This window comes from Lissotriton helveticus, chromosome 8 (assembly GCF_964261635.1).
Source record: "Lissotriton helveticus chromosome 8, aLisHel1.1, whole genome shotgun sequence".
Taxonomy (NCBI): Eukaryota; Metazoa; Chordata; class Amphibia; order Caudata; family Salamandridae; genus Lissotriton; species Lissotriton helveticus.
In genome coordinates this window covers 1,357,508,278-1,357,532,453 of record NC_136069.1, presented here as the reverse complement: position 1 = coordinate 1,357,532,453, position 24,176 = coordinate 1,357,508,278, and positions in this window count along the sequence as shown.

Sequence of the window (24,176 nt, the reverse complement as noted above, 5' to 3'; positions counted from 1 at the left end):
CCTTTGACTACGTCATCGATTCCTTTCTTCTGTGCATAATGACCCACGGATACCACTTATTTGCATGGGTTCTGACCCATCAAAGGACAGTGTACGTACCTTAGTGGGAGTCAAGGGTCGGTAAAGCAGAAATCTGGTATCCGGACATTGTCTATCACTTTTTCTCTCCTGAAGACGATGGTCTAGCTAAACTGTTAAGTCTATTAGTTCATCACACGTAGCTGGCATGTGAACTACTTGAGCCAACACATCCTTAAGTTCCCCCCGCAACCCTTGGTAGGATAGGGAGGTTCTTTTTTCTACAGGCCATTCTGTTTCAATGACTAACCTGTTGAAAGTGGTGATTTATGTCAAGAGATTTTGTGAACCTTGTTTCAATGTAATAAGTTCCCTATCTAATGTCAGCTGGTGTGCCTTTCTATCAAAATGCTTGCGCATTTCCTCACAAAATGCAGGGAAGTTCATTAATATGGGATCATTTCTCTCAATGAAGGGAAAGGACCAACTCGCTGCATTCTCACCCAAATAAGACATAACAAAAGCAGTTTTGGACTGATCATCTGGGAACACTGCAGGTTTGCCCATAAAGTGAAACTTACACTGACCTAAAAAAATTCCATACTTCTTGGGATACCCAGAGAATCTCTCTGGTGGGGCAAGTGGCAACTGGAGGGGTTGGATTACTTGTATAGTGGCAGGGCCAGGTACACCTCCTTGGGCGTGAGCTGGACTATGTGAAGCAGGAGGTGGCAAAGTCCAATTCCTGATGTAAGAGGCTCCTCTCGTGCCCGTGGGACTGCCACGAGATAGTCCTGCTACCTCCCTCCTCATGGTGCCCAATTCATTACTTAACTCTAAATTTTCCCTTCGGAAAGCATCCACTTACATTCTCAATGCCGTTAACGTCTCAAACACTGAGGTAAGTACAGTGTTAGTATCCATCGATAAGGCTGTATGTAACCGTGGGCTTGTCACTCTGTCATGAAAGAATAGGTTACCACTAACCTGATCAGCTGGGTACAGCGGGAGCGATAAACGTTGCTTAGTTTCTCCTACCCCTATATGGAACAACCTGCGAGTATTTAGAAACTCAACAGATTATACCATAACCGGGGAAGGGGAAAAAGGGATAAAAGAAACAACAAAGTTGCAGCAGCTTGTCAAAACAATGAAGCTGTGGCTGGGATCACGTAGACCTCACTATATGGTAGCCCATGCTTCCTGTGAAATGAAACACAACATATCACACATAATTCCCTGCACAGTTTGTGGATATAGCAACGTGAATAAAACAAGGTTTCACTTACATCTATGCTGCCGCAATCATACCACTTCAAAAAGGTTCAAAAATAGAAAAAAGAAAGAAAACAAAACAAACAATGTTTTTTACCAATTCCTTCAGTGATACAGTAGCAGCAGTTACACAAGAATTGTGATGATCACATAACCAGGAGAATGAACTTAACTGTAACCAGGCAGGTCTTCTGTAAGGATTACTGTGTCGTACCAATTTTCCAGAAAGATTTCTGTGTTCCTGAATACCAGCCAAATGATCCCAAGCAGAGAAAGTTTCACTCTAAATCCGAGCCTTTCAATCGGCTCCTAGGTGTTTGTAAACCCACTCCTGGTTTTGGTATATCCTGATTTCTGTCTCTTGACTTATAGATGCCCCAACACTAAGGCAAGTGAAAAAAGAAATGTTCGCTCAGCCCTTCGCTGCCATACTCTTCTTCCTTGGCAAGGCAGCTTACTCAGAGGCAATACGCCACCGTTTTTGGCACAGCGTCTTGAAGCTTCTTTAGTTTATCATATATTTATAGAATACACACACAGGCTAATCCGCCTCGCGTGTGCAACTGGAAATGCGGTAGCTTTAAACTAGCGCGGACTGCTCTTTAGAGTCACCGCCCTCGTAAATGATTGACTGCGCCTTCGAGCGCGTTCCAAATTCCAAAGTCCTACTGAGAGCGAGATCGCTCTCCGATGAAAGCGTGGCAGAGCGCTTTCCAAAATGAACGGCTTTCCCCTCAGACCGGCTCCTCCGTGTTCACGCTGGTAGTACGTTTCGATATCAGGTGACAAGCTCCTGATACACTCTAGGAGGAGTTAAAAAAGAGAAGTGGAGAGGAGCAGGGAAGGGTCACAACCAGCGGAGCATGATGGGAGCTGTAGTCTCTGTCATACCATTCACACATACTACCTTTGCCTGGGAAGAAAGGGGTGAAACGTGACAATATCTTTTTGACAATGACATTTTTACACCTGCTCCTTTGCCGTGTTAGTCCCAGTATAACATGAATATGCAGCAGTGAGAAAGATGACCAGTTAACCTTTGCAAAGAGCCCCCCACTTTGCAGCAACATGAGTCAAATATTTTAGTAACTTTTGATTTGTTTGAGCTACAAACAATTTATTAGTTAAAAGTGTCAGATTATGGAGCAGATTGTGTATTTTGTGGCAAATATGGCATACCCATAATTATACAGAAAACATTTGCAAACTAGGATATTTTGCCATTTGTGTTTAAACTACTCTTGGGGAAAAAGGAAGAAGTGCTGATGACAGAAATTCCATGGTTTGGAGACAAACGGCTTATGCTTCCACCTTTAAGTGTATATGGGACATTCTGTGATTGTAAACATATCCCACTCCTTGAATGTATTTATATGTCAATAACTCATATTAAATTGTAAATAATTATGTGTATCCATCGGTTGAAATAAATAGCATAATAAGATGTAACTGGTCAGTGAAATGCCAAGCAAATACAAAATATTGGGATGTTTTGACCATTCTGGCCACACCTCTGACTCCGCCCACTAATCCAATCCTTGAGTTATTCCTGCCTTCTGATTCTCTGCCCACAGTTCCCCTACTTTTTTTCCCCCACTTCCACCACTGGCTTTAAGGGACAGACCCTGGGTGGAGTGTAGGCAATACTGCTGATGGGCACATTAGGGAGCACAGTAGCATTGGTGTACCAAGATAGATTATAGCGTGAGTCAACAGGGGCATTGAATTCTGCTGCGCTGTATAGTATGCTGCAATACCAAGTCCATTCCCTCCAGGAGCCATGATCAGTCTCTCCAGCCATCAGAATGTGCTGGTATACGTGCATGTTCTTTACTTCCTTGTAGCAGTGTGAATAGGCAAGGGCCCCTGCAATCCAATATGATGGTCACTGTCTGCCGTACCATCCAGGTGAGTAGCCTGAAGAGGGCGAAGGCTAAGCCCACAAGGGATGCCATCAGTTTGGGTAAGTGCAGAGGTCCACCGTGCCCCATCTTCGATTCACCACCACCGCCCTCTGCCTGGTCTCCCACACCTTTTCCCACTGTGCAGCAAAGGTCAGATGTCAACAGCTGATCCTCCTTGCTCCATGCCCGACCTCAGTTAAGAACAAGCCTGGTGATAGCAGGGTTATAGGGATACAGTCTTCACCCAGGCAGCATTCAGCCATCTCTTTAGGATCCTCAGGATGTGCAGTGTGCACACGGTTTGTTCTTCGCTGGTTTTGGCCTTGCTGATTCCAGAATAATGTTGAATGCTAGACTTTGGCCACGGCTGATAAAGGTGATGCAGCCACCTTGGGTTGTGTCTTTCTGGCACCACTGCCGACTGCTTCTGTGTTAACATATCATTTAGGAGCAAGAAATAAGAAAGAAGAGCGACAGAACCCAGAAAAGAAATACAATTTCATACCTGCCAACTCACATGATGGCATCCTGTGTCACAAGATTTCAGCACCCTTCACATGGTCACCTGGTGAGGAGCTGAAATCGCATGGTGGCAGAGAAAACATGCTTAAAACCAACGTAAACAGTGGCTTCCCAGTTTGTTTTCGGAGGCTGTAAGTGGTTGATGCCCATTAAAAGGACTGAAAACATCCCAGGACATGGGTCACAGCTTCCATGACCCTTTGTGTTTTTGTTGTGAGGTGAACTTGTTGGAGAGTGCCTCTGAGATAGCTTACGGCACCAGGCCTGCCCCATCCTCACACGTTTAAGTGATTTTGTAAGTTGGCAGCTATATAATTTTAACATTGCTAAGACCAGCTATTGACAACAAATTCTAAGGAGGGCTTTAATGTTTAAACATCACACAGACAGCAAAGACCACTGGCCATTTTAAAGTGACAATACTGGTGCATTACCAGCAAGCAAGGACCTCAACATTATATTTATAGTTAGATTTTTGAAAAATAGTTTTCTCAAAAATGTATTGTTTTTGATTTTTTAAAGTTGACATTGTTGACCTTGGTGTGTTTACATTTATAAACACCTCTTCATGTATGTGACCCCATTCAAACAAAGGGACTGATTTACTAAATTATCACCTAACATTGCGTGACAGAGAGGGAGCAGTTGAGCACCATGCCTTCAAAAATATGGCACTGTCCTCCCCTCTCCCTAGTGTTGGCCCTGAATTTTGCTGCTGTGCACCAAGCTCACACCTTTGTACCATAGTGCAAGGTGTGTGCGAGAGTCTAACATAGGTTTTGTATTAGAAGGGTTCCCTTTCATTGCAAAATACTATGCCTAGACAACTTCTAAAACATTTCATATTTGGTATGTGTGCTGTACAGTGAAGCACACATACATAGTCGGAGAAAAAAGGAGAAATAACACATTTCTCCTTTTAATGCCTGTTTTCAAAAGGTGTTTTTTTTAAACACAAATCTTTGTCTCACATTTTTGGTAGATATGGTTTTGAGTCAAAAAGAGTGGGTGATTGCATGGGAACGCCCATGACCCCATTGACGCTAAGTAAAGCAAAGCAGCACTTTCCTCTACTTTGTGTTACTTTTAGTCAAAATTTTTCACTGAAAGTTAAATAATAAAATAATCATTTTGTGCTGGTTTGTTTCACTTTCTCGATGCAAACTCACTGCAGTGTTAGTAAATCACTCCCAAAGTGTTCATTTTCTAAATGCAATAAAACAGAAAAAGTGAAGTTTCTATGCCACCATTCAAAGGTAATAGAAAACACTGCTCTTGTAAAATGACTGGTTTGTTTGCTTATTGTAAAATGCTCACATATTGATGATAAAGAAGCTGTGCCGGACTCAGAGAACTCAAAAGCATGTAAGCTTCCTCACTTAGATATTAGAGTGGTCTGACAATGTCTACACCAAAGTCCCTTAAGTGTGCATATTTCTCTGTTAATATATCAGTATATTTAGGCAGCCCTTCCTGGGTCAGACCAACCCGACCGCTGGAAAGAAAATCTAATCAGGCAGCCATTTTACAGTTAGGTTTGTAATTAAGTGCTGACAAGCAGATTAAAAATGGCTTAGTTCCATGTGTGAAAAAGCATTGCTTAGTGTTTACAACACATATGATAAATAAACAATTGAATTTACAAAAAAGCTTTATTATTTACCGCAGTTTAAGATGCACTGAAAGCACTTCTTAGGAGGAGGATTGGTACACCAAATAATCAATAGCATGTGATGCGAGATAGCTATTCCATTAAAGTCCACCGAGGGCCTGATTCAAATATATTTTGCTAAGTGTGGGTGCCACTTACTCTCAGGACTTTTAATCAGTGGTTAACTTGTAAAAATATAAGAGACGGGGCTCTTGTCCGGAGGTGCTTGCATAGCCCATTTCTCCTGTTAGCACCGCCAAAAACAGAACCAACAACTAACCATGACAGAGGAGAAGAAGAGTGGCCTAATGGCCAAAGCTGCAGTACTCGAGCTGAGGAACCAGGTTCGAGTCTCGGCGTCCGCTCCACATCCTGTGATTCAGGACAAATCACTTAATCTCCTGTGCTTAATATAAATACATCTGTCCTTAAGTGGTGCTCAAACTTGGGGTGGTGAATAAGTGACCACTGGCTCAAATTAAGCACTGCTTGTAATGCTTCTGGCTTACTGCTGGAATGTAGGAGCAAGCAAAGAGTGCTACAAGAGTAAGCCACATCAACTGCTTTGCAACTGGGGACCTCTATGTGTATTTATTTTGTAGGAGTATTGCAACAAAAGCTCAGGTTGACTGTGCGGTTAAGACATACCCTAAAACCATTGCCATATAAGTGCACAAAGTCAATTGCCCATAAAATGTGAAAAGCATAATGAATGCCTGATGTTAGGGAAAACAATATGCTTGATCTTAAGGGGCAGGCCACAGGCATGCTTATACTGAAATTTGCTTGCCAGATAATGTTACCAAGCAGATGAGTTGAAATATTCAAAATAACAAGTACGGTATACCATCGCTATAAAACAATGCCTGTACCATTCTAGGTGAGGAAAAATGGCGCCAGGCAGCAAGTCTATTTTTCGCCTGTAAAAGGACACAACTTAATGCTTAATCAGTTATCTTCTTCATAGGCATGAAGGCATCATAGGCATCATAGGCATGGTCACTGCAAAGAGCTAAACTACTCTTAAGATGTTTTAATATCTGCTGAATATTCTTGCAAACATTACAAGGCCAAAGTCTTTGTTTTTCTCCTTCGTTTAACTCCTCACTTATTTAGCATGGTTCTTCCTAATGCTGTTTTACTCTGTGTGAAATTCCTACTGCTCCCCCTCTTTACTCCAACTTTCCTTCCTGGTTCTAGTACTTAATTAGAAAAGTTGAAGGGGCTACTTTCAGTTCTCTGCAGAAACCTATCTGTTAAACCTGGCATCCTTGGCATGGTTTCCCCTAGCTTTTTGCCTTCCTACCCCCTGTTTTTACAGACTTTGTTTGTTGCTGCTTTAGGATTCTGCACACTTTACGACTGTTAACCAATGCTAAAGTGCTTGTGCTCTCTCCCTAAAATGTAGTAACATTACCTTATCCCCAATTGGCACTTTTAATTTACTTATAGATCCCTATTAAAGAGAACTACAAATGCCCAATGGCATGTAAATTAAATACTATTAGTGGGTCCGCAGCACTGATTGTGCCACCCAATTAAGCAGCCCTTTAAACATGTCTCAGGCCTGACATTGCAGAACTTGTGTGTGCCATTAACCTGCCATTTCGACCTGGCAAGATAATCTCTTGCCGGCCCCAACCTTCCATTTAATACACATCATTCCAAAGGCAGGCCATGCGCCGCCTGCACGGTGTTTAAAAAAGTGGACATGTACTTTTAAATTTTACATGTCCTGGTAGTGACAAGCTCTCCAATTTCTTTTTCCCTATTGCAAGGGCTATATCTCCCATAGGATAATATTGGGATTGCCTCATTATCTTTTATTTGGTGTAATACCCTAATGAGACTATATGACTGATCCATGTTTGGTGTCTCTAGAATCAAAAATTTCAAATCCAGACTTATAGTGAAGTCGGATGGGAGGAGCCGAGGTGGCATGGCGGACCTAGCGTGAGCTTCGTGTATCGCGGAACTCTTCATACCTTTCAGAGCTGATTTTCCTCCTTCCTGAGGCGCTGAACGTAGGCTGCATATCTGTCATGACAGAATAGGTTACCACTAACCTGATCAGTCAGGTACAGCGGGAGCGATGAAAGTTGCTTAGTTTCTCCTACCTCTATATGGAACAACCTACGAGTATTTAGAAACTCAACCGATTATACCATAACCGGGGAAGGGGAAAAAGGGACAAAAGAAACAATAAAGTTGCATTTATCATATATTTATAGAATACACACACAGGCAAATCTGCCTCGCGTGTGCAACTGGAAATGTGGTAGCTTTAAACTAGCGCGGACTGCTCTTTAGACTCACCGCCCTCATAAATGATTGACTGCACCTTCGAGCACGATCCAAATTCCAAAGTCCTACTGAGAGCGAGATCGCTCCGGATGAAAGCGTGGCAGGGCGCTTTCCAAAATGAACGGCTTTCCCCTTAGACCGGCTCCTCCGTGTTCGTGCTAGTAGTACATTTTGATATCAGGTGACCATCACATCATACACTCTGGAAGGAGTTAAAGTAGAGAAGTGAAGAGGAGCAGGGAAGGGTCACAACCAGCGGAGCATGATGGGAGCTGTAGTCTCTGTCATACCATTCACATATACTACCTTTTCCTGGGAAGAAAGGGGTGAAACATGACAGAACCCCCTCTCCACGACCGACGTCCCGGTGGTCCACCAGACTTCCCTGGAAACCGCGAGTCGTAACGCCTTAGAAGGCCAGGGCAATGCAGATTAACACGTGGCTCCCAGGATCTGTCTTCGGGCCCATACCCTTTCCATTCAATCAGATAGTGCACTCTCCCCCGTACATACTTGGAGTCCAATATACGGGGTGAATGTGCCAATTGGAAGGAAGAGTAAGTCTCATGGCTACAGGATTGATAACCCTGTTAATGGTATAGGGCCTACAAACTTGGGTTGTAATCTGGTATCGCCCTTAAACTTAAGCAACTTAGTATTAAGCCATACCTTATCCCCCACTTTATAGGAAGGTTCCTGGGTTCTCTTTTTATCTGTGAAGTGTTTATCCCTTTCCCTGGATGCTTCTAAATGTTGCCTAGCATCGTGTAGCACTGCTTTGAGATGTGCATGGTGTTCTTGTATGGAAGGATGTGTGGAAGCAACAGGCTGTTCAAAAGGCAACATGTTAGGATGGTAGCCCTGCAGACAGTAAAAGGGGGAGCACGCCATCAATGAATGTTCCGTGTTGTTGTATGCAAACTCAGCAGTCCATACAAGTGTTCTCCACTACTTCTCATGTTGTATAGTAAAACATCTGAGGTATTGTTCCAGGGTCTGATTCAGCCTCTCAGTTTTGCCATCTGTTTGAGGATGATAGCTTGTGGATAGTCTCGCATCAATGTTCATGGCTTTACACAAAGCTTGCCAAAACCATGAGGTGAATTGTTAGCCCCTATCGGTGATGAGGACTGAGGGTATACCATGGAACCTTATAACGTGTTGCAAAAAGGTGGTTGCCAATTCACCAGATGTAGGCAGCTTTGTTAGGGCTATGAAATGTCCCATTTTAGTTAAATGACCTACAACCTCAAGGATGGTGTTATAACCCAAGCTGGATGGCATTTCCACTATGAAGTCAATAGAGACCGTGTGCCAATATGCAGGAGGTAAAGGTATTGGTCTAAGTAATCCACTCGGATGCTGATGCTGCGCTTTAGCTTGTGTGCATATAGTACAATCCAGGACGTACTCTTTGGGATCTTTAGGTAAGGTTTCCCACCAGAAATATCTTGACATGTTCTGAAGAGTTTTCATTTGTCCTGGGTGGCCACCCAGTGAGGAATCATGTGTCCATTGGAGGGCTTGCAGTCGTAGTGGACCTTCTGGAACGTACATCCTTTTGTCATAAAACAATAGATTATCTATTTCAGACCGATGTAACGGGTCTTTGGTCACCCACTCCAGTTTATTCAGATCTTTGATCTGTTCTTTCACCTCATCCAGGTAATCTGCAGCAGTCGCCACAACCATGATATCGCCTTCAAAGGAAGCCCTATGGAGAATAATGGGAGACTCCCCTGCAGGCATTTGGACAGCGTCTGGAATGGGCATAGGCCTGGACAGTGCATCAGCCTTACCATTTTGTGGAACTGGTCGATATTTAATAATGAAGTCAAATTCCGCAAAGAATAAGGACCTTCACAGTTGTTGTGGAGTTAAGGCTCTAGCACTTTTCAAGAAGAGTACATTTCTGCGATCCGGGAATATTTTTACTGTATGTCTTGCCACCATCAAGTGATGAAGTCTCCATTCCTTGCATGCTCTTCTTATGGCTAGCAGTTCTTTATCTGTGATTCTATCATTTACTTCACGGGCCGATAGTTTCTTGGAGAAAAATGCTACAGGATGAAGCTGTCCCCTCTCTGGATGCCGTTGGGACAGGATCCCCCAATAGCGTAGAAGGAAGCGTCAGTTTCCATCACAAAGGGTTTGGTAGGGTCTGGATGCCGCAAAATAGAGGCACTGGTAAAGCTGGTCTCTAACTCCTGGAATGCCTGTTCTGCTGCAGGTGTCCACTGGAAAGAAACTCCTTTCTTGAGTAGAAAGGTCATAGTTTGTATGATCCTTGAGAATTCCTTAATAAACCTACGATAAAAATTGGCAAAGCCAAGGAAGCTTTGAAGCGTCTTTACACTAGATGGCGATTGCCAACAAATGATAGCTTCTGTTTTCTTTTTGTCCATGCAGATACCACCAGGGCCTATAACATACCCCAAGAATTCTACCTCTTCACTGTGAAATAGAAATGTCTCCAGTTTCGCGTAAAGAGCGTATTTCTGAAGACGCTCTAGCACTGCTGCCACATGACGGTCATGATCACCTTTAGCCTTTGATAATATATCAAAATGTCATCGATATACACGATACAGCACACATCCAGCAGTCCTCGCAAGACTTCATCCATAAAGTATTGGAAGGGGGCGGGGGCATTACACAGGCCAAAAGGCATCACCTGGTATTCATATAGCCCATATTTGGTGCGGAATGCCGTTTTCCATTCATCCCCCCGCCGCACTCGCACCGAATGGTAGGCTCCTCGAAGGTCTAGCTTGGTGAATATTTTGGAACCCTTTAGCTGATCTAATAATATCGGAATCAGAGGCAGGGGATATCGATTTTTCTTCGTCACCCTGTTAATAGCTCTGTAATTGATACACACCCATAAACCTCCTTCCCGTTTTGGTATGAAAAAAAAGGCGGTGAGGCAGGGGAGGAAGAAGGACGAATAAATCCAGAGGACAGCAATTTCTTCAAGTATGATTGCAGATAGGTAGTTTCTACTTCCATAAGGGCATATATGCGACTACATGGGATACAGGCCCCCGGCTCCAAGTCAATCACACAATCATAGTCCCTTTGGGGAGGCAACCTAATCGCTTCTTGTTCATTGAACACATCCTGGAATTCTAAGTTTTCCTCGGGTAATGTTGATATTATGCACACGCTCTGTGTACTACAATTACTTGCGAGGAGTTCTGTAGGATTTTCTGTGGGAGAAGGCTTCAGGTGTCTTTCTTTAGTACAGTGCTCCACACAATAATGGGAATTTAAAGAAACAGTGCTGTCTGCCCACTAAACTAGAGGGTCATGAAGCGTAAGCCAGGGCATGCACAGAATCAGTTTGAAATTCGGGGCATCAATGAGATCGAATTGGATGGTCTCATAATGGGTTAAACCGACTTGCATCGGTATTTGGTGAGTGTGGTAACAAACTGGACCTGACGTCAGTGCAATTCCATCTACTGCTTTTACTGGTTCTGGCTTGGATTTTTTTATACAAGCGATACCCAATTCTCGGGCATATTTCTGATCGATAAAATTACCACAGGCCCCAGAATCCAATAATGCATGTACCAGTATGGGATATCCAATATTACACACACGTTCATATGGGCCACGGAGGTCTGAACCGTGTTAGCCACTGAAGAGAAGACCTCTAGTGTTTCTTGCCTCAAACAAGGGGTCTCTGTCTTGCTTGAGCAGGCTAGTTTTCCGACTTCTCCGGCATATAATCTACTACTGGTACATTTCCCCTTCCTTTGTTGTCGTTAAGGTCCATCTTGGTCTTGGCCTTGCATTCTTTGATGTAATGTCCAGGTTTTCCGCAATACATACACAGCCTTTGACTACGTCATCGATTCCTTTCTTTTGTGCTTAATGACCCACGGATACCACTTATTTGCATGGGGTCTGACCCATCAGAGGACAGTGTACGTTCCGTAGTGGGAGTCAAGGGTCGGGAAAGCACGAATCTGGTATCCGGACGTTGTCTATCACTTTTTCTCTCCTGAAGACGATGGTCTAGCTGAACTGTTAAGTCTATTAGTTCATCACAAGTAGCTGGCATGTGGACTACTTGAGCCAACACATCCTTAAGTTTACCCCGCAGCCCTTGGTAGAATAGGGAGGTTCTTTTTTCTACAGGCCATTCTGTTTCAATGACTAACCTGTTGAAAGTGGTGATTTATGTCAAGAGATCTTGTGAACCTTGTTTCAATGGTAATAAGTTCCCTATCTAATGTCAGCTGGTGTGCCTTTCTATCAAAAAGCTTGCGCATGTCCTCACAAAATGCAGGGAAGTTCATTAATATGGGATCATTTCTCTCAATGAAGGCAAAGGACCAACTCGCTGCATTCCCACCCAAATAAGACATAACAAAAGCAGTTTTGGACTCATCATCTGGGAATACTGCAGGTTTGTACATAAAGTGCAACTTACACTGACCTAAAAAATTCCATACTTATTGGGATACCCAAAGAATCTCTCTGGTGGGGCAAGTGGCAACTGGAGGGGTTGGATTACTTGTATAGTGACAGGGACAGGTACACCTCCTTGGGCTTGAGCTGTACCATGTGAAGCAGGAGGTGGCAAAGTCTAATTCCTGATGTAAGAGGCTCCTCTCGTGCCCGTGGGACTGGCACATGATAGTCCTGCTACCTCCCCCCTCATGGTGCCCAATTCCTTCCTTAACTCTAAATTTTCCCCTCGGAAAGCATCCACTTCCATTCTCAATGCCGTTAACGTCTCCAACACTGAGGTAAGAACAGTGTTAGTGTCCATCGATCAGGCTGTATGTAACCGTGGACTTGTCATTTTGTCATGACAGAATAGGTTACCACTAACCTGAACAGTCAGGTACAGCGGGAGCCATGAAAGTTGCTTAGTTTCTCCTACCCCTATATGGAACAACCTACGAGTATTTAGAAACTCAACAGATTATACCATAACCGGGGAAGGGGAAAAAGGGACAAAAGAAACAATAAAGTTGCAGCAGCTTGTCAAAACAATGAAGCTGTGGCTGGGATCACATAGACCTCACTCAATGGTAGCCCGTGCTTCCTGTGAAATGAAACACAACATATCTCACATATTTCCCTGCACAGTTTGTGGATATAGCAACGTGAATAAAACAAGGTTTCACTTACATCTATGCTGCCGCAATCATACCACTTCAAAAAGGTTCAAAAATAGAGAAAAGAAGGAAAAGAAAACAAACAATGTTTTTACCACTACCTTCAGTGATAAAGTAGCAGCAGTTACACAAGAATTGTGATGATCACATAACCAGGAGAATGAACTTAACTGTAACCAGGCAGGTCTTCTGTAAGGATGACTGTGTCGTACCAATTTTCCAGAGAGATTTCTGTGTTCCTGAATACCAGCCAAATGATCCCAAACAGAGATAATTTCCTTATTTCCACTCTAAATCCGAGCCTTTCAATCAGCTCCCAGGCGTTTGTAAATCCACTCCTGGTTTTGGTATATCCTGATTGCTGTCTCTTGACCAATAGATGCCCCAACACTAAGGCAAGTGAAAAAAGAAATGTCCGCTCAGCCCTTCGCTGCCATACTCTTCTTCCTTGGCAAGGCAGCTTACTCAGAGGCAATACGACACCGTTTTCGGCACAGCGTCTTGAAGCTTGACTCTGTGCCTCTTTAGTTTATCATTTATTTATAGAATACACATACACAGGCTAATCCGCCTCGCGAGTGCAACTGGAAATGCGGTAGCTTTAAACTAGCGCGGACAGCTCTTTAGACTCACCGCCCTCGTAAATGATTGACTGCGCCATCGAGCACGTTCCAAATTCCAAAGTCCTACTGAGAGCAAGATCGCTCTCTGATAAAAGGGCGGCAGAGCGCTTTCCAAAATGAATGGATTTCCCCTCAGACCGGCTCCTCCGTGTTCGTGCTGGTAGTATGTTTCGATATCAGGTGACAAGCACCTGATACACTCTGGGAGGAGTTAAAGTAGAGAAGTGGAGAGGAGCAGGGAAGGGTCACAACCAGCGGAGCATAATGGGAGCTGTAGTCATACCATTCACACATACTACCTTTGCTTGGGAAGGAAGGGGTGAAACGTGACAATATCTTTCAAGATGCAGTGAGTCGGACAACCGCTTCGGAGTCACTGATACGGCTTTTTTTCAACGGAACTCCATTATCGGCAAATTTGCTCTGTGAGACACGCGAGCAGCCGCCATTTTCGTTCGCTGCGCTCGCGTCTCGTTTTTCACTCAAGTATTGCCGTTTTTCATTGCCGAACATCTTTAATTGCTTGCTACTTTCGTTTTTAACTGACCACAGCATTTTCTTCTGCTGCAATGTTCATTTCACCGTCTTCTTCTACTCGTGAATTACTTTTTCCTATGCCTCAACATATATTTTCTCCTCATGAAATGCGCTGTCTTTTGAGGAAATTGTGTTGTTCTCCACTCAACTGTGGCTGCCCTTTATTCCCTGAGGAAAGTTACTTGTAATTCAGTGAATATTTTATTTTTATTTTTTGGAGGTCCATCTTTTTGAACCATCTTTGACTAAACTCGGTGCCTCTGCCTGTATCCAGCATTTCTTATGTGGAATTGAGGATCCCTCTTTGTTCACAATGATGTCCTTTCATTTTTGAAGATACTTACCTGTGGGTTTTTTTTCCTGCTTTTTGGAGGTATTCTTTTTTTACAGTCTACTTACATTGCTCATAACGGACAATTAACATATATTAAGTTTGAGGTATCCTGTGGCAATGGTTGCTTATTTTTCTTTTTATTTCGTTTTTTTCTTTCACCTCTGCTGGGGTTAGCTGATACAGTCTACAATGTCTACTGACTCTCACATCGTTAGATCCTCTATATCTGAGACCAAACCGAAAAGACATAAAAATGACCCGCCTTCTCCCATCCACTCCTCTCAGAATCCCATTCTGGAATCAACACTGGATGAAGTACGTGGTCTTCAACCATTTATGTCAGCGACACATGAGAAGTTAAAACAGATTGAAGAGAGATGGAGTGTTATAGAAAATAAAGTTCTGGAACTGGAGCAACACGTGAGCGATCTGCATGATGTTTCCTCAAAGATACCTCTAATGGAACAGGAAATATATATGCTGAAAATCCACGCTGAGGACCTTGAAATCCGAAATCGCTGAAATAACTTAAGCCTTTATGGACTTCCGGAGAACATTGAAGGTGCAGATATGGTATCGTTTCTTTAGAAGTTTCTTCCGGAACTTTTAGGTCTTCAAGTGTCGGCTAGTCCCCTTAACATACAAAGAGCTCACCGTTTAGGTTGGCAAAATCCTAATGCTACCAAACCGCGTGGAATCATCAGGCTGTAAAACTTAAACGTCGTCTAATTTGGTCTGGCCATACTTAGTTTATTTCCCAGGATATCTCTAATGCAACGAATGCCCATCGTAAAGAATTTCTTACTTTACGTCCTCAAATGAGACACCTCAATATTCAATATGGAATCCTCCATCCATGTCACTGCAAGGTTACTAATGGTGGTCGATCACGCTCCTTTGACGACCCGGAAAAACTCAAACTTTATCTTCAAACTTTCTCATCTGCCGGGATGGATACTAATACATGATTTTTATATGTTTTAAGAATACTGCTTTGCCTATATAATGTATCTTCTTTTAATGATCACTCTTTATTTGTGTTCCTCTTCTCTTCATAAGGCTCTGTTTTCCTTTTTCTCCTATTCCCTTATTGCTGAGGTCCGTGCTCTCTGGCATCACTATGCTCCTTTTTCTTCGTCTCCTTTCTTTGTCACAGTTCTGGCTGTTATGCCTTGATCTGGTCGCTTATCTCTTTCTTTTGCTTTGTCTCTTTTCTCTCTCCATCTCTCTTCTTTTTTTATTTTTTTCTCTTTCTTCTTCCTTGTCTCTGTACCATGTTTTTCTTGGTCTCTTCATATCTGTTTTGCTCTGATTAATATATCCAATTTGTTTATATATATATTGGTTCTGTGTGTTTTTCTGTGAAGTTTTCCATTTATGCTTCTCATTTGTGGTGTTTTATTTTTTGTAGCTGTATTCCTGTTGTGTATCAACTCCATTTGTGTATTAACCTCCTATCCCTCCATTATGTGTAAGTTTGTTACGTGGAACGTTCGTGGTCTTGGGAATCCCGTCAAAAGACAAAAGGTATTGTCTCATTTATCCAAGCTTGATTCTCAGGTTGCTTTTCTTCAAGAAACTCATTGTACTGATGCGGAGTCCCTTGAGCTGAAACGGCATTGGGTGGGTCAAGTTGTGTATTCTCCTGCATCCAGCAAGAAAGGGGGTGTTGCTATACTGTTTCACAAGTCATTATCTGTGCAAATGTTATCTACACAAATTGATGATGATGGACGCTGGGTAATGGCAAAGGTTGTCCTTCAAAACAAGACTCTAGTCTTGCTAAATATTTATGGCCCAGTTAAACCAGACCCTACATTTTGGAATGACATTAAAATTCTACTCAATTCCATAGCCTGCCCCAATATCATTGTTGCTGGTGATTTTAACCAATGGTTAGACCCTTTTTCTGATAGACTATCTAAATGCAAATTTAACCCTGATAAATCTCACACAGCATTTCAATCGGACATTGCTTCTCGTTCATTATATGATGTTTGGAAGACAAGTAATCCTGACTTGTTGGAATATTCTTTTTTCTCCAATGTGCATCATACTCGTTCTAGAATTGACTATATTTTAGTTAGTAAATCCCTGCTTCCTTCCATTCAAACTTCAGAAATTGGATCAATTTTTATTTCTGACCATGCACCCGTTCATGCTGTATTGGACCTTTCACTTACCTCCCTTCAATTTAGTCATTGGAAACTTAATACATTTTTATTGTCTGATGCTGTTTACATCAAATAAGCCACTACATTAATAATGGGGATGCCTTTAAGGCCTCTTGTCGTGCCTTCTTCATTTCATATGTCTCGAATGAAAAGACAGTCACGCGGAAAAAATATACTGAGCAAATACAACATCTTAAGTTGTTAGAACATATGTATTTTACATCTAAATCACCTTCAACTCTCAATGAATTGATTATGGCTAAATCTGAACTCGGCAAATTGGCAACAGTTGAAGCTTGTAATATTCTTCTTAACATCAAATTAAAATATCATGGTGGTCAAAATAAAGCGGGTAAGATGTTAGCCAATTATTTGAAAATGAAATCTGAACGTAAAAATATTGGTCCCATTTTAATTGGCTCCACTAAAACAATGGTGTTGTCAGATGAAGATATTGCAGAGGTTTTTCATGATTACTATCGGTCTCTTTATTCTGATGACACGTTTCCCACTAATCAAAATCTAGATTCCTTTTTCTCTGGCCTACCTTCTCCCCATCTCTTACTGATGAATTTACTGCATTAGAGAGAGAGGTCACGACTCAGGAGATACTTAACGCTATTACATCTTTAAAAAAATCAGATGCTCCAGGACTGATGGTCTTTCTGTTGAATTTTACGCTACCTTTACCTCCATTTTTGGTCCCAAACTTTTGGCACTTTTTAATTCCTTTATTGCTGATGCTAAAGCATCTGGCTCCTTATTGGATGCCCTAAATATTATAATGCCCAAACCAGATAAAGACCACTCCCTCTGCAAAAATGTTCGCCCTATATCTTTAATAAATTACGACTGTAAAATATTTGCCAAGATTCTTGCATCCCGACTTGAAACCATTCTTCCTTTATTGGTTAAACCTGATCAAGTTGGGTTTGTGAAGTGGGGAAGCATCAGTATAATTCATAAACCAATGTATCATTTGCAACTGGTCCCTGCATTTGCAGTAATAGGCATCAAGACCAATACTGAAGGGATGCTAGATACTGAGGAACACTGAATGAAATTTTGTTCCCAGTTTGAAGAATTAATGTGTAACTATCAGTTGCAAAGAATTAATTTGTATTGATCTGTAACATGATTCTCAGTATTTGTCATCAACAGACACAAATCCATCGATGTTGATATGGTATATATCTGTCCACCATATTTAGAGCTATCTGCTGTCAAAGTGGGGTCGGGGTACATTATGATAGAGCACAGCAACGTCAGATGTTATTTCAGACGGCGCTTCAGTCATATTGACGGAGGTATCCATCAATAAACACCCAGCTGCTCTATATGAACTAATCAATCAAACCTTCACCTCACATTACACAAGCTACCACTCTAACCACATAAGACACATATCACTCACAGCAGCATCAGCAGACCCACATCAGTACATTTAATTGTGCTTGTGACGAAAATGTCTGGTAAAAGAGCCCCTAGATTTTCATAAAATTATTTAACAGTAATGGTGGATGAGACATAGAGGGTTGAGCCACAATTGTTTAGAATCCTAGTCCAGACAATAACCCCGAGTCAGAGAACGCAAATGACTGACAGAATAGTGGCTAGGGTGAATGCTGTTTCCAACACCAGGTGCTCACAGGTGGACATACACAAGTGATGGGATAATCTGTGGGGTAGAGTACGTTTCTCTTGCTCAAGGCACACTTAAATGCCCTGCCATGGTGGTTGTTCCCCCAGATCCCAAAAACCCAGGAAACCTGGTAGGATATGGTGTTGCCCATACCACACATTGAAGGCACTGCAGGAATTATGGGCACAGTGGTGAGTGGTATGCCCAGAAATGCTTCTCTACGCCTAACTAATTCACCATTTCTCCACTTTGGCACCCCTTTTCTCCAACTCAAATCTCTTCATCAATGGCAGCCTGTTATCACAACTTTCAAACAAATATGTGCATAATTGAATATTACCTGCATGAAAGTGAATTATTAATGGTGGCAGATGATAGTCCACAACACGTAATGAAGGCACTAACCTGTTTGTAGTAGTCAAAGGTTTCAATAATTTAAACGTTAGCTCAACCCCTAATAGCTGTGGCACAGAGCAGACAGGCTTAACTTAAAGACAATGGGCCTTATTTATGAAGGCCTTGCGCCGCCGGTTCGTCACTTTTTCCCATTTTAAAAGTGGCGCACCGGCGGCACAAGGCCTTCATAAATAAGGCCCAATGTGTAAAACATTTAAAAGTAACAAAATAGTTAAAAAGTTCAAGAAATAGCATTCTAAAACCCATGTTCTAATTTATTTTAAATAGGCAAAATACATATCAATAAGAAAAACGACACTAAAACGATGCAATGAAAATAAGTGGAATTGGAGAGATGAATGTTTACGTTTTAAGGTAAATATGTTAAGGCAAATATACTGCTAAAAAGCCCAAAGCACCAATGATTGTCTATTGAGTCGGTTGACTGAGACCTAGGCGTGAATTGAGGCCATATGCTCTAAGTGGAGTGGTTCCGGTGAAAGCATGTATGTCAAAAATTAGCAAAAAATATCTAAGTCCCAGCGCAAAAATTAACTTAATAGAAATTCCAGTATTTTTCTTAAAGAAAATGGACAATCAGTTTATGAAAATTTGGACTTAAAAATATGTTCGGAAAAAAGCGCTCAAGTGCTTCCTGGGGAGGGGGGGCTGCCACAGATCGGTAGCTCCATGACGTCTGATTGTTTTTCAGATTTGTCCCATTCAAATCTCCCTGCAACTCTGAAAACATGACAGAGGTAATTTCTGCTTTGAGCGTTTTAAACAAAAACCACAACAATTTCAGAGCTTCAGCTGGATGAATCTACTTGGTGTAGGGCTGCATAGTGGCCGGATTCAAATTGCATAGGGCGTGTCTAATTGGAGCTTTGACATTTATGATGCTAAATTTATGTAAAGCTTTAAAAATTCGTATTTGTGGTTCCACTTATTCTTTTTGTAGTTTGGTCTCATTTTGTTCAATAGTTTTCTAGATTTTCGTTTTCAGTTTACTTTTCTTTTGGCACTCCATGTATACTTTACTAAATATTTTACAAGTTTCCTTAAAATAACCCTGTCGGCTTAGTGCATACCTCCAAAGGGTAGAGCTCTTATTAATTTAGTACAATTGCTGTTCACCATGACAAGCGTTGTTAATATTTCTTGAGGTAGGCATTCACCCTCCACAAGTAAGAATCAAAATTCTTGCATCAGTCTTTTAATTTGTTTTATAAACATTTTCAGAAACATCAGCAGTACTATTTATGGTGTGAAATGTACCCTATAAAATCGATTTCCAGGCTAGGGTGGGAGATGAACATTATTATTGAATTAAATATTTTTAGGAATTCTACTTAACAAACCTTTGTAAAGACATACTACCGAAGAGACAGCGACAGTAGACTAGCTTCCTACAGTTCACACACATTCTTATAGCCGCAAACTTTGAAACCGCATGTCAAACATCAACACAAACATTTAGATCCTGACTGTTAGTATGCTGGACGGCATTGTGAGTGCACTGCGAACAAAAGAAAGGGATAATCCTTCTGCATTTTTAAAAATGTATGGATGGCTGGATGACACGAGAAACTATTGGAAAGTCTTGCAGGTTCTGCTGTCTATGCATTTAAACCTGAGCAGATGTCTGAAGGAAAAGGTACAACCGGAGTTGCTTTACCACATATGTTAGTTAATGAGGAAGAGGAGGCCGTGAAATCCATACCTCCCTATCAATTTCTAGGGGCTCCAAACTCAGCTGTTTCACCACCCCAGCAAGCACTAATATCACCAATTGGGAACAAGGAATTCTCTAAAGGAGAAGAGATGAAGACTTCAGCGATACACAACACCTTCCGTAATTAAAAAAAATCCCCCTAAAAATGCTCAGACTGATGTCATTGCAAAACAAGCCCCAGGGGATCCAACAGTGGTCTTTACAAGAGCGTATTCACCTTTAAACCTATGATATCCGGGGATTTGGTTTTGTCAGTGGTGATAGCAAGAAGCAGGTTCCGAAGTGAAGCAGAGGGGCCAAGTTCCATGATTAGGTCAAATCTGCAGAAGTACAGGCAAATACTAATAATTCATCAACAAGTCCTAAGTCATCTACAAGAGCCTGATAAGGAGGGACAGGGCCTGGCAGCTTTGAAGAAACAAAAGAGAGGGAAGCCAGCAGGCCCTGAGGAGCTCCCAAATGAACTATACATGATTTTAAATGAGGTGTTGGCCGCTATATTAGTGAACCTGTTAAACACAGTCTTCTTAGAGGGACAAATCTTGCCAAAATCTTGGAATGAAGCCACTATTTCCATACTCCTGAAGCCAGTGAAGGATCCCTTGAAATGTGAATCATACATGTCTATATCCCTTTTAAATAACAACTATAAAATATATACCCAGATATTGACAGTAAGAATGAGAAAGGCAACAGGTCAACTGGTCCATGAAGGCCAGAAATGATTTATTAAGGGAAGACAGCTACACAAATTAACTCGTGAATTGATTGAAGCAATAGACATTGCTATCCAAGAAAAAAATATTAAACCGAGTCAACTGGCTTTTTTTTGCGTAAAGTTATTAACTAAAATGGTTAGGAAAGAAATGCTTAAATGCAGTTGCCAATATATATATAAAATCTCAACAGCAAAGATACTGGTGAATGGCAATCTTACCAAGGAGATATTTATTAAAAGAGGCACTCACCAAGGATGTCCACTCTCGCCATTTCTGTTCAGACTGTATATTGAGCCCTTAGCTAACGCAATAAGAGTAGCCTAAGAAGATATTCCCTTTAGGTTTCAGGAGTGGCAGAAGAAAGTGGCACTATATGCAAAAAACTTAATGGTATGTACACGAAATCAAAATATGTCACTAGCAAAAAGAACAAAGAAAAACCAAAGGTGATGATGGACGGAGCGTTGACAATACAAACACTCACCCCCAGTCAACTGATCTGGGTTTAATCCATCACCGTTCTTTAGCTCACTCCGCCACCCCAGTTCAGACATGGCCATATGCAAATCAGTCTGACCCTGTGCCTCATGGGAACAGTCCAGCCCAAACTGCCAAGCCATGTCTTCCCTGGACCAGAATCAAGCTTCCCAGGACCGGTTTCTGGCATTACAGCCGTCTTCAGCTGGGCTTGCTTGACTCCAGTGGCAAAGTGAGCAAGGGACTCACGTCTGAGCATACCCTGCCAACTTAGGGCGAACAAAGAAAAACCAAAGGTGATGATGGACGGAGCGTTGACAATACAAACACTCACCCCCAGTCAACTGATGTGGGTTTAATCCATCACCGTTCTTTAGCTCACTCCGCCCCCCCAGTTCAGACATGGCCATATGCAAATCAGTCTGACCCTGTGCCTCATGGGAACTGTTCAGCCCGAACTGCCAAGCCATGTCTTCCCTGGACCGGAATCAAGCTTGGTGAGTGCTTGTATTGTCAACGCTCCGTCCATCATTTCCTTTGTTTTCACTAGAAAAAGAACAACATTTTAGATTAATTTGGGTGGTATTGGGATACCAAATCAAAAGACTGAAATTATGGAATGGAACTCCCCAACTCCCTACCTTTATCAAAGAGCAGAACAAAATACCTAGGAATAGAGATAATAAAAAACATCGATGAAATAGCTCATGTAAATTTCGACATGTTGGCGAAGGAGACAAAAAAGCAGTGAAAAGTTTGGAGTGGCTTACCACTATCGTTTATGGGGGAGATCCAATGCAATAAAGATGTCTGTACTACCCAAGTTCACCTTTATTTTCAACACCATACCACTCGAATTTAAAACACAATGGATTAAGAAGTTAGAGTGGGAGTTAAATAGTTTTATTTGGGCCAGGAGGGGAACAAGAATAGCCTGGAAAAACTGTGAAGAAAAAAAATACAAGGTATTGTTAGTCCAGACCTCTTACACTACTGTGCGGCTTTTGAATTTAAGAAATAAGGTCATTGCTTAAGGAATACTCTTCTTACGCACCCCACCATAACATTAATAGAAGTGTTTTTTTTCTTTATGACTTCCGTCACCCGAAATATTTTTGAAAAATTAAGCTGAAGGTCCTAGGAGCATTTTGAAAACTCTGGAACCACATTAGGAGAGCACTAACAATCACATATTATAGTACTTATACCCCAATTTGGGAATCTCCAGGGACTCTACAGTGCTTGAGAGATAAACGGGCAATCCCTATGAAAGATGCTGGAATAACTAAGTGGGGGCAGCTTAAAGAAGAAGGATCCATGGTCAGTTGACAAGTTGGGTAAAATATGGAGTTAGAGAAAGAACTGAAAGGTGACTCATTACGCAAAGAAGTAACAAAGCGGTATTGGACCATGATTCAAGCTGGAGAAGAAGACTTTACACTTCCAATAGAGCTATGGGGAGAGACCTACTTATGCGGGATGTACAATACTTATGGCAAGTATCTATGTTCGTTGTTCGCATTATGGCACATAATAAAATCTGTACCTCTTAATAAAAACATCTTTTCACATTACACAGAGCATACAGAACCCTGGAAAAGTTAACAAAGATGAACAAGCAAGAGGTGAAGAGGTGTCCGAGATCCGGAGAAAGAAGAGCAAACAACATCCATATGTTTCAGCAGTGTCCTCAGCTCCATCTGTTCTGGTCCAGTGTGGGTAAGGTCATAAATGAAGTATTGGGACAAGATATAGAGGTAACCGTAGATTTAATTATGTGTGGGATTGTGAGTGATAACATGGAGCCACACCCTTAAATAACAAGCAAAAAAGTCTATAATTTGTACTAATTTTACTCGCTAGGCAGGAGATATGTATAAAATGGATACTTACCAGTCCTCCAGTGCTAGGTGAATGGTTAACATAGGTACAAAAGGTCAAAAGTTAGATCTTAGTAGAGAGGAAAATAAGAGGACACAATTTTGGGAGATATGGGAATGAAGTAGGTTTTTAAGAAATAATTATTTAGAAGGGCTGTGGTAGGAAGGGAAGTCCATTCATTACATTTATTGCAATAAAAACCAAAATGTGGGACCTTGCCGCGGAGGATGCATGAGCAAAGTTCCCATTGGATTTGGACAGGAATACCTGTAACTTTACTTCGTACTTAGGGAGGAATCAGGTTGGCAAATCTTCTAAGAGAGGGAACCCGTGTTTCTTCAGATCTCACTAATTGCACAAAATGAGGACACATAAAAAAATAAAACAAAATAAGAGAAGGCACAGGGCCTGTTACAAGAATCCTCTATCAAAACTTCTGGTGCTACCCAGAAATCACTACCAGAACACATAAAAAACAGTACTAGATACCAGGATTAAAGTTTCAACAAGCTCTAGATAATGCCATGATAAATCAAAGGCTGTCCAAGTTTGAAGATAATTTGATGACATAACCTAAGCGAAGTGATGAAATTTGAGATGGAAAATCACTCAAGACGCTCAAATGTAACATTCACAGGAATTCCAGAAGGACGTGAGTCACAGGTCAAAGGTCAGTCTATCCAACAACTCATGAATATGCTAATCAAGAAATACATTCTACCTTCAGCTTCAGATGATTTTATGATAATGCTGGTGCATAGAGTATCCTTTCAGCAAACTCCAGATGCCAAATATCAGTGAACTATTTTGGTTAACTTCTCTGACTTTTGGATTAAAGAGCAAATACTC